We start from the raw sequence: 12847 nt of genomic DNA on the forward strand, positions 1-12847 counted from the left end.
TAAAATTGAAATATAGAACATGATTAGTCCAACGTGGCGTTCTACGTGATAATTTTGTTTCATATGTGGTGCTCTATGTGTATTATGAGTCTATGGCACGTTGGACGCATGTGTCTATTTGTTCAATTTTATACAAGTTTTCATGCCTACTTGTGCACATCCAAAATTGAAGGACATAGATGTCAACTAAAACCAAATTAAAAAACACATTTATGTATCATGCTATTGATTAATCATTATTAATAAATAATAATCCATTTATTGACTTGATATTATTGATATTAGAGTAGGAGACTAGGAGTAAATTTTGTACCAATATGGGGTCGCTTCTGCATGGAAGTAAGCTAGAAAATGACAAATCCTTGAATTATAAAGTTGTTATGTAATAATTTAAATTTTATGCTCATTCTTCAAAGAAAAAAACAAGATATGGAGAAAAGCAATTGTCTAACAAGTCTAGTAGTTCTAATTCTTGTCCTGCCATATGTAAATGCAACCTTGTCAAGGCCAAAAGCTGCAAAGCACTTTGTGTTGGTTCATAAGGCATGTCATGGAGCCTGGTCTTGGTACAAAATTATAGCATTGATGAAATCTTCAGGGCATAATGTCACAGCTCTTGACTTAGGTGCTTCAGGAATTAACTCGAAACAGGCCCGCGAAATCACACATTTTCTGATTTCTTGAGTCCGTTAATCGAGTTCATGACTTCTCTTCCTGCACATAAAAATGTTGTTCTTGTTGGCCATAGCATTGGTGGTCTAGCCATTTCGAAAGCCATGGAACTTTTCCCAGGAAAAATTTCAGGTGCTGTATTTGTTGCTGGTCTAATGCCTGGTCCAAATATCAATGCAAGCACTGTCTACATTGAGGTACCAAATTTCCATATTCCGATATTTAGCCATGAGATAATATGTTATGCAATGCAGTGGTATCTAAATATACTTCGTTATAGTTATGCAATGCAGTAGTATCGAAACTTGATAATCGTGTTATATACGATAAGGGGCCTTCGAATCCTCCGACCTTCATTTTAGGTCCGATGTACTTAGCAAGTAATGTTTACCAACAGAGCCCAATTCAGGTAAGAAAATCATAATACAAATTACATATTTATTCAAGTACTTGATTGCAACTTGAAACTGATGTAAAATTGGTTTATTTTTCTTTCTTGGTGTTATGATTTGGCGTTGGCCACTACACTAGTAAGGGAAATATTTTTTTACAGTGTGGAGGATGTTTCTAACGAGATAATTCTTTCGAGAAAAAGATATGGATCAATTAGGCGAGCGTTTGTTGTTACTCCGGAAGATAAACTTCTAAAAAAAGAATTTCAACAATTGATGATTGAAAGAAATCCACCTGATGAAGTGAAAGAGATCCAGGGCGCTGACCATATGGTCATGATGTCTAAGCCCCATGAACTTTTTAAATTTCTTCTGAGATTTGCTGACAAGGGACTAACTCACGTGTCTGTTGCAACTGTATGACGATCTAAGTTCTTTCATGAAAGTCCTCCCAGCTAGTTGATTTGATGTTCCAATCATTTTCTTCAAGTGGCTGATGTTTTCTTTCATTGTAGTATTAGTGTTTGGAATTGACATCAATAAACGACTTATATTTCCAATAATTCCTTAGTGTTGTTGTTTTAGTTCAATTTTCTGTATTATCATTAGCATTAGGGCATTTTTCTTAGCTTAAATACGTGTTAATTTGGATTGAATAAGTAATTTTTTCTTTATAAATAAATAAGTACATTTTTTATTTAAATTCAAATCAAAGCTTCATTTTTGGTTTCAAGCCCAAATTCATGTTATACGTCAAGGTGACTTGATATTCAAGTCAACTTCAAAACTAATAAGGTGATGTCACATGTTCAAATGATATAACAATTTCAGTCAAACTCAAGAACCAGTCAAAAGCTGCCAAGTGTCTAAAATAACATGTCTTAGTCAATCACAAGCAACCTTATCTACTCCCTACAATTATAAGATCAGTTACATAATTTTCTTGGGGATATTCATGAATAAGCATTGGAGGAAACCCCAACATCGACTACATAGCTTTTTAAAGAAGTGGTCAACCATCACGATCCGAGTCTATATCTTAAGTGTGCGGTACTTTGAATCACAAGTATACTCAAGCAAATCCTTAATATATATTGACATACAACTAACACTTAAACTAACATTCTATGAACTGCAAATGGGACCTGAAACATAATTAACTAACTAGGAAAAATGCATACTATGTAACTCCATAGGATGACCAAAATTTCATGCAAAAACTAAATAACTAATGTCTGGACCAAAGCCTTTACTAATTGGAGTGAAATGAAGTAAGTTGATAAAATTAAAGGAAAGGTATCCTTTAAGTTTTGAATTAGTTATTGGTGACTACATTGACCAACAAAAGGTCAAACATACTTAAATACTAAATTAAGTTAATTGTGGACTCAATTAACATTTTCAAAACTTTTAATCTTTTTAAAAATACAAAATAATTCCCCCACTAAATAAACAAACTTTCCACTCCCTTCCCCTCTATCAAACGTTCTCTTCACTCTGCTGCAGAAAATTTTCATACTTCCCAAAAATTAAAAATTGCTTTGATTGGGACAATCAATTTCTCTGGCAACTTTCAACTTCCGATGGCCGTACTTTGAACTTTCGATTCTTCTATTCTAACCATCCAAAGGAACAACAATTTGCAGGTAAAGCTTTATTTTTTTAAAAAAAAATAGGGCTTTTTAGGTTGTTTTTTTTTTAATAGCTTTACAATTTGCATATACTCTTCCCTCAAGAGCTGCCGGGTTTTGTGCGATTCATGTTGAGACAATGAAGCTTTTGCTTGTTTATGCTTTAGGAAGTGGACCAACTGATTGTTCTAGGAAGAGCAAATCGACTAACCCCACCCTATGCTTTAGGACAATTTTGGCAAGATTTGATTTTTATTTGTTTTTTTGTTTTTTGGGGTACTTGGAGAGGATTAGTGGGGTTAGTTGATAATTTAGGTGAGATAGGTAAGAAAAGGGGTTTGCCCAATTGGGTTCCTGATGGGTGGAAGGTGGAGGTTAGAACACTCAAGAAAGGAAAGAAAGAAAAGGTGTCCCTGCTTTCTTGTTCATTCCTCTTTTCTTAATCTTACATTTGTTTTTGTTGTATTTTGCTTTTGGGATGATAAAGATTGATTATTTTTGTTCTATTCATTTCTGATCTTCCATTGCAACTGCTATTTTTGGCTTAATCTATACTAATATGATACAAAATCATAACTTTGCTTCCCATAACTATTTACATGGTTGTGTAACTAAGGGCTACTACTTTGTGTCTTCTCCTTGTTGGATAAATTAGCAAGCTTGATGCCATGCTTCATCTGTATAGACAAACTAGGCAAAGTAATTGAGCTTAGTAATGAATACTTTGTTGAGATGTATGCAAGCTAATCTAAACATCACTATTAGAAAAAAAATAAAAAAAAGGCAAGTTTTGTGAGTTAGTCTTCTTGCTATAAACAAGGTTTTAATTGAAGAGATGCTAGTTTGCTTTTATGGCTGAAGTAGGTAAAGAATTCAACATGCACTTTTTTGTTGAACCTTGTAATGCCTAAACAATATAAGTATATGAAATGTCCTAGTTCTAGTAAAAAGTTGATCTTATATTTATCTTTTGAAATTAACTACATTAGGGCCTCCCCTGTTGCAATAGATGGCCTATTTGTTACAACAGATGGGTTATTTGTTGCAACAAGTGAATTATCTATAGAATATTATATTATGTTGAATTTATTAAATTTATTGCTATCTTTTTTTAATGATACACAATTGATTGTAAGTTTTTTCATTTTTTCTATTTGTAGAAAAATGGCTTCCAAAAGAAAAACAAGTGAATTAGTCTCTGATAAATCAAGTAAAGTAGCTAAAGTACAAACATCATTGGAAGAACTTGTTGTACAGAAACAGAATGAAAATATGAAAATCGTAGAGGAGGTAGATAAAAATAAAAATGAAGAAGAAAAGGAAATAAATGATAAAGAGGGAGATGATGAAGAAACTGAAAATGATAAAGAAGATGAGGAGGAAGGTGAAAAAGAAAGTGAGGAAGGAGATGAAGAGGATGGAGATGAAAATAAAAGTGATGAAGGAGATGATACTGAAAGTGAGGAAGGAGATGAAGATGTTGTCAAAACTTTTAATATTGACAAGTTTCAAGTAGAGATGCCTATAGATGATCCTACAAATTTGACATGTGATTTTGTTGTAAAATCAGCCATGGGCGCCAAATTTGATGCTTTTAGAACGATATTGATGAATGAAAAGTTGGAGGATTTCTTTAAGTCTAGCTATTTTGGATACTTTCTTGATCTGCCGGAGGCTAACAATGCACGTTTTCAAATGAACATGGTGTATGATCTTCTCAAGCGCAGGATCAAGTATAAGGGAGATGATAATGATGCTTTGGAGGATAAGAACAATAAAATGGATGAGATTTGGATAAACTACTGTGACATGCCAGTTGTTTTTTGTCATGAAAGAATTTGCCATAGTGACTGAACTGAGATGTAATCCTCCTTCTGAACCTCTTCCTAAAGTTGCATGCTTAAGAAAGCCAAGAGAAAAAAAGATATCTAAATCAGTCAAGGTTGGCAAGAAAGGTAAAATGTTAGTCAAGATAGTCAACACCAAAATCAACAAAGGCAAAGAAAAACTAAATAATGAAAATGAGTTGTTGGCTATTATTGAACCTAGTTATAAAGCCAAAGATTTGATAAAAGATCTCCAGAGCAAAAAGGTTTTGAAGAAGCACAAAGAGCGATTGTGCTTAGTTTGGTTTGTGCATGCCATTTTATGGGCTAAAGACATCAACAATGTCATAAATCTTAGTTTGTTTGTGCTTGCTCAAGATTTGGATGCATTCAACAATTACCCATGGGGTAATGATAGTTATTTCTTGACTGTCGAGTATTTGGTGTCAAAGTTATCACCAAAGACTAACAATTTATATGGCTTTCCTTGGACTTTCATGGTAAACTTCACCTCTAATTTTAGTATTTTATTTATTTGTGTTATTGAATAATTATTTTAAATGTTTATTTTCATCATCTTTATATTTTTAGGCTTGGGCATTTGAAGCAATACCTTACCTCAGGAAGTAATTCAATGATTACTCGAAAGAAATTTCTCAACCAAGGATTCTTAGGTGGTTGTCTGCCAAGAACAACCCAAAAATAAATTCCGTTGATCTCTTCGATCCTTCTCATGATATAGTAAGTTTTCTATAGAATAATATTTATTTAAATTAACTGATTATCTATTTTGCTTTCGTTTAGTTTTCTTCCAATATATGACTCATCTATAATCATCTATTGCAATAGATGGGTCATCTGTTGGAAGAAAACATAAGAGTTTGCTACTGTTTTGCTTTTACCCAACAAATGACTGATCTGTTGCAATAGATGTGTCATTTGTTGGATGAAAACTTTATCATTTGTTGTTGTTTTATTTAGGTTCAACAAATGACCTATTTGTTGCAACAGATAGGTCATATATTGGACAAAATCTCAATCTTTTTTTGTTGTTTTGCTTTCGTCCAACAGTTTACCAATTTGTTGCAATTGATGGGTCATCTATTGTACGAAATCTCAATAGCTTGATGCTGTTTTGCTTACTTTCAACAGATGACCTATCTGCTGCAACATATGAGTCATCTGTTGTAAGAAAATTTGATCATTTGTTACTATTTTGCTTTTTTCCAATAGATGGCCCATCTGTTGCAACATATGTGTCATCTGTTAGAAATAAAATATATAGATAAATATTACAATAAATATTTTATCTATTATAACTTATAGATTAGTTTTAGCATAAACTATTTTTGTTTATAGATTGTACATCCATGGTTTGTTCCCACAGAGCAAGAGTTGCAAATGCCATTCTTTTTAACCCTAGGAATTATTGACACAAAATCAGACCCTACAGTGGATCTGATAAAAAAGAATTGGATGGAGCAACAACGATCAGAAGGGAAGCACCTATTGTTTCTGGTGATGCTGATGATGTTGCATTAGATGTTGATGTTGATGTTAATATTGGTGTTGATATTGGTGATGCAGGTGCTAAAAGTGGTGGTGAGCATGTTGATGATGTTGGTGGTATATATGGTGGATTCACCCCTTTCAGTCGACATACCACATCTTTTGCTCATTCTTCTAGCTCATGTTCTGCATGTAAATTTGAAGAATGCAAGAACAAAGAGATAATATGTTATGCAATGCAGTAGTATCGAAACTTGTTAATCGTGCTATATACGATAAGGGGCCTTTGAATCCTCCAACCTTCATTTTAGGTCCGAAGTACTTAGCAAGTAATGTTTACCAACAGAGCCCAATTCAGGTAAGAAAATCATAATACACATTACATATTTATTCAAGTACATGATTGCAACTTGAAACTGATGTAAAATTGGTTTATTTTTATTTCTTGGTGTTAGGATTTGGCGTTGGCCACTACACTAGTAAGGGAAATATTTTTTTACAGTGTGGAGGATGTTTCTAACGAGATAATTCTTTCGAGAAAAAGATATGGATCAATTAGGCGGGCGTTTGTTGTTACTCCGGAAGATAAACTTCTAAAAAAAGAATTTCAACAATTGATGATTGAAAGAAATCTACCTGATGAAGTGAAAGAGATCCAGGGCGCTGACCATATGGTCATGATGTCTAAGCCTCATGAACTTTTTAAATTTCTTCTGAGATTTGCTGACAAGGGACTAACTGACGTGTCTGTTACATCTCTATGACGATCTAAGTTCTTTCATGAAAGTCCTCCCAGCTAGTTGATTTGATGTTCCAATCATTTTCTTCAAGTGGTTGATGTTTTCTTTCATTGTAATATTAGTGTTTGGAATTGACATCAATAAACGACATATATTTCCAACAATTCCATAGTGTTGTTGTTTTTGTTCAATTTTTTGTATTATCATTAGCATTAGGACATTTCTTTTTAGCTTAAATACATAGTTTATTTGGATTGAATAATTAATTTTTTCTTTACAAATAAATAAGTACACTTCAAAATAATTCAAATCAAAGCTTCATTTTAGGCTTGAAGCCCAAATTCATGTTATACGTCAAGGTGACTTGACATTCCTATCAAATTCCAGACTAATAAGGTGATGTCACATGCTCAAATGATATAACAATTTCAGTCAAATTCAAGAACTAGTCAAAAGTCGCCAAGTGGCTAAAATAGCATGTCTTAGCCAATCATAATCAACCTTATCTACTCCCTACAATTATAAATAGAGCAGTTACAAATTATCCTCTTAAAAAAGGTAACTCCTCTTGATATATCTTTGAACTCATAACTCATTTAGCATCAAAGTTTCTCTTTTCTCAATGTAAAAATTGATATCTTTGGGAATACTTGGTTCCCTTATACTCTTACTCAATTTATACTTGAAAACTCTTTCAAAAAAAATATCAAAATCATATTGTGATATGATCATTGATGACTCGAAAAGCCATACTGCATAAACATTGATGGTATATCTAGATACCATACTGCTTAAACATTATTGACATATTCGATTGTCATACTAATCAAGTTTTAAAAACTCTTTTTCTTAAAACTCATCTTTACTTTCTCAAAAACTCAGTTTAAGATAAAAATGTTGGCTTTAAAAGATTCTCAAAATTTATGACTCAAAATAGGGTTCATGCTGAAATATAGACATGAACAACTCAACTCAAGGATCTCAGTAACGATATAGAAAAACTAAATACTCAGAACTTAACGGTACTACTCATCTCAAGAATAATCAATTTATAAGGTTCATGCTGAAATATAGACATGAACAAATCAACTCAAGAATCTTAGTAACAATATAGAAAAACTCAATACTCAGAACTCAACGGTACTACTCATCTCAAGAATACTCAATTTATAGGGTTCATGCTGAAATATAGACATGAACAAATCAACTCAAGAATCTTAATGCATTACATATATCAATTCAATAATTAGGAATATAATTTCAAAAAGAATGAGGAACTCAAAAACTCAAATCTCATCTCAAGAATACTCAAATCTAGGGATAGAATCCTACATTACTCTTTCACTGATTTGAAAGTAGATGTAGGGCGTGAGGAAAAACTAGTCCAACACTATGATAGTCTTACATACCTGAAAGAATATAGAAGAAGAACTTGACTAGAAGCCTTGAATTCTAAATATAGTAAGGCGGAGAACTGTTGTTCAGTGGAGCGCCGGAGTGCGGAGGTTGTTCCTATCATTGAAGTCGGGGTGTGGGACTGAGCCTTCCGAATGAGAAAGAAGAAAAGTGCTTAGTTCTAGCTTGAAGGAGAACAATCAAGAAAACCTTTATTGAGATTCTTGAATTAGTTTCTTGAAATATCTATGGCCAAGAATTATGATTTTTATGGAGGAATTTGAGTTGGGAAGAATGGAATTCTTGGAGAAAAACTTACCTTGAAGAAGAATCTTGAAAAAGGTTGAAAGAATCTTGAATGGAGTCTTCTACTTAGATTTTTTCCTTATGGTTTTGCTTTAGAGTTTGAGAGAGAAGAGAATGAGGGATTAAAGGATGAAAATCTGATTGTTTTAGGCCTTTCATTAGTTCAAATTTTTTTTTGGGATTTTCTTAGAGGTAAAAAGACAAAAACAACCCTTTTTAATGTTTTCACGTCGGCTAATTCGTCACTACACTGTAGTAGATTACTAAAATTGTCATAACTTTTTACTCAAAACTCAGATTGTTGTGAAATTGGTGGCGTAGGAAAGAAGATTCAGCTACATTTAATTTGATAGGTTATGGGTCACGTAATTCTTTATATTCTAAGAGATATGGTCGTTTGAAGTTGACCCAAGTAGAATCTTACATCAAAACTTAATCAGTAAGGAAACTTTCAACTCAACTTTGTGCTAGGAGACTCTAGTGACCTTAATTGATATCCAAATTTATTCCCACAGTAAATAATTTACATTTACACATATGGTCAATTTAAGTATCAGCTGGTACGATCTTATTCACAAATGAAGAACGGTTTGAGTCTTAACTTAGAAATTTTTGGGGTGTTACAGTAATAAATTATTCTTTACTCTTATTTGGAAGATTTTCTAACCGAAAACCATCACTATGAGTTATGTGATGATACAATGTCTCACATGCATTGCCAGAACTGTCATATACCTTGCCGGGGTATAAAAGACCTCAACTAAGTGAATCCACTAATCTATGCTTAAAAGCAATAAGGAATCATCTAAAAGTACGATCCTTTATCCATGTTGACTACATGGTTTATAAGGAATGTGAGTTGTCTGAACTTATCCCCATATCGATGCTCAATACTACTCCTAATAAATATATATACTCATGCTCGATGTTAAAACATTTTCTTTCTCAATTTGAGGTAATTACTCAAAAGATCCTCTTAAAAGAGGTAATGTTTTGAAATATCTCTAAACTCATAAACTTATTTAGAAATCAAAGTTTCTCTCTTTCGATGTAAAAGTGTTACTTTTGGGATAACTTAGTCCCCTTATATTATTTCTCAATCATGAATACAACGCCTCTCATTTCTCATATTTACTTTCTCAAAAACTTAGTTCAAAACCATTGTGGGTTACAAAAGATTCTCAAAACAACTCAAAAGGACTTCTTGAAGTTTCCTCTTAAACTCACTTTGGTTTTGATTGTAAATTAAGACACGTGATTAGAACATGTAGGAACTCTCAAGGATGAATGTAGCATTTATGAGCTAAACCCAAGAAGAAACCGTAGCCACAACTTAAAGGAACACATCCAGAATGACACACGGAAGAAAAGGGCCGGTGACCCCAGGCGTCAGGCACTAAACTTCTGACAGAAGTTTAGGGCACACTGTTGGCGTGGAGTGCCAGGCCGCAAAGTACTGAACAGAGGTTTTGGAGCCTTGGTGGCGCACCGCCACACCCTCTACCCATAAAATTTGATGAATTTTCAAGCTTAAATTAAGGTCCCAACTAGTTTAGAATGGGGAAATTTCTCCTAAACTCTTCTTGTTTCTCAAACCCAACACGAATACATGAGAAATTCCATACAATACTTTTGGGAAAATAAATTTTACCAAAGATCAACAACACAAAAGAATTCACAACCTCGATTGTTCAAGAATTGAACTAAAATCAAGAACTACACAAGAACTCTTTGAATACAACAATTTTGTGGATAAATTCAGATGTATGGCATGAGGATGAACAAGTCCAACATTGTAAGAAGCCTTACATACCTGTAAAGAACAATGTTCTTGGTGAAATCCACAATTCTTGAAAGAACGCATGAAACCTAGCCTTTTCTTCTCTTGAAACTTCGCTCTAATACTCTAAGTAGTTAGGAACGTGAAAAAGTGGTCTAATACTGATTAGACCCTTATTTGGGGTGAAAAAAAATGTGGCTAGGCTCAGTAGAAAAAGAAAAAGACCAAATTATCCTTCTAAAAACGATTGAGATGCCTTTAATAGAGAGGTTTCACTTAAACAACCATAACTTTTTACTAGTCCTTTTAACTAACTTGATTTTTGTTTTTACAGGTGACTTTCAATAATATAATCAATTTCAGGAATTACCAAGTGAAGTCAAAAGAATCATTAATCTAGAAAAAATTGGCACTCCTCATATAAGAAGAAGACCCACAAATTAACTAGCAATTCATCAATATTTTTTATTTTATATGAAAGGAAGTTGTTAGTAAACAGTATACATTTCTCTTTCATTTTCTTCTTTCCACTTTTAGCTTCGTTGTTCCAGATAATCATTCTTTTTATTTTTTATTTTCTCTTTATTTTTTTGTTTGTTCTTTTCATTCTTTTTTTACTTTATCGATTGGTCCTGATCATTTGATGTAAAAAAAACAATAGTCATATTAACATAAGAAAATTAAATTTTCAAGAAGTATGTCTAACTAGGTAAGAATCTAATTCACCAAATTATGAAAATTATATAGTAAAATTTGATGTTTTGGACATCAGAATCAAAGAAATTCATTAAAGTACTATATACTTTAGTGACGAAACTTGATAAAGAACATTGAAAGATGAACCCTATCTTAATACTTTCTTGAGAATTCTTGTGTGTTGAAGTTTGGAGAGAGAATGAGATCATAGATTAAGAGAGAATTTAGTATCCAATATGATATATTCTTCTATTTGGATGCTAAAACATCATGACTTAGTCTTAGAAAAAAAATAAGAAAAAGATAAAAATACTTTTGAAAACCCCTTGTTTTATTTCTTAATAGAATGAGTCTAGGAGTTCATTCTACGACTCATGGAAGCGGATCGTGAATTTCAACCTTTTGTCATCCTACAGGTGTGTGCCCTTGAGGCCATTCCATGGATTGTGGATGCATGACTCATAAAATGTGTTTGTGGAATTCAGGAATTTTCACATTTTCTAGATTAGTTTCACGGCTCAAAGTATAGGTTGTGCTGTTAATCACGATTCGTCTAGTCAGATCGTGAAATTTTAAAAAAATATGTATTCTCAGAATTTTTAATATTGTTACATTTCACGGCTCCTGTAAAGCCTTCGTGATATTTTAATTAGAGATGATTCTTTATGCTACGTGTTGAGTATTCACTTATTTTAAATTTGGTGTATTGCATCAACAGAGTTCTTCTGGCGACAACCCAAAGCAATGAAATGTTAACAAATATTTTTGAAGATCGATCATCTTACATTTGAGAAACACGCTATTGGCAGTCATGGAATCTTAAAATAATATTACTTACTTGAGGTAGTTTGACTTGACACGAACTTTAAGAAAAGTGGAAAGACTCTAAAATGTTTCAAAAATACCCTTGTTAATAAATATAAATTGTTAGATAAAAAAAAGGGAAAAGGGTAAAAAATACCCCCCAACTTTGGTTTATTGTTTGACTTTGCCCTCGCCGTTAAAATGAAGTTAATTTTACCCCTCCCGTTACTAATTTCACCAAAATTACCCCTCATTAGACGGAATCCCCAAAATTGATCCAAATTGACCCAATTACTCGGATTTTTTTAAAAAAAAAAAACCTATTCCCTAATTTTAACCCAATGACCCGACCCCCTCTAGGATAGCCCGGTACCAATTAACCCAATTACCCATTCCCATTTATCCATGCTCTCTCTTTAGATAATCTCATTTTCTCCCAAATTTACCCATTAACTTCTCCTCTGATTTTCTACGGCGATCTTGCTCAACAAATCGATTTTTCACCAACGAAAGGTAAGATTTTTGGATTGTAAGTTGTTTTGTCTACGACGTCTCTCTTTCGTTCTTCCTGCATCTATCTTTCGTTCTACCCATTGTTCTTCCAGCATCTCTCTTTCGTTCACCTCTGATTTTTCTTTTCAGAAAATGTCACAAAATAGTTATTCGTCTCAAAGAAAATGTTCTTGTGATTTGGTGGTCAAAACACTGATTTCGAGTACTATATCTAATCCGGGAAGAAGATTTTTCCGATGTCCTCGTCCGGATGTAAGTATATGAACTGATTTATTCCTATTATTGATTTGATTTGGTATTTCTTCGTATGAACTGATTTCGTATTTCTTCGTATGAACTGATTTCAAGTATTCTTATGGTAGTTTTCTTCATGTGGATATTGGGAATGGAAAGACCAAGCTTTTCCTGAAGTAGCTTACTTACGTAATTTAGAGTCGTCGTTGAAAGATGTCAAGATGGAAATGGATAATTCGAAGATTGAAGTGGATAATTTGAAGATTGAAATGGAGAACTTGAAGATTGTTGTGGAAAATTTGAAGATAAAAGTAGGTCATTTGTCGGAAACAATTGCTACATTGGAGGC

At 33.0% G+C, this 12847-nt stretch overlaps 1 pseudogene; it reads left to right on the plus strand.

The window, feature by feature from the left end:
- Window positions 1–429: 429 nt before the first annotated feature.
- On the plus strand, window positions 430–6794 carry LOC125817139 (methyl jasmonate esterase 1-like; annotated as a pseudogene).
- The last annotated feature ends 6053 nt before the right edge of the window (window positions 6795–12847 follow it).

This window comes from Solanum verrucosum, unplaced genomic scaffold (assembly GCF_900185275.1).
Source record: "Solanum verrucosum unplaced genomic scaffold, falcon-dt-bn FXZP01000094.1, whole genome shotgun sequence".
Classification (NCBI taxonomy): domain Eukaryota; kingdom Viridiplantae; phylum Streptophyta; class Magnoliopsida; order Solanales; family Solanaceae; genus Solanum; species Solanum verrucosum.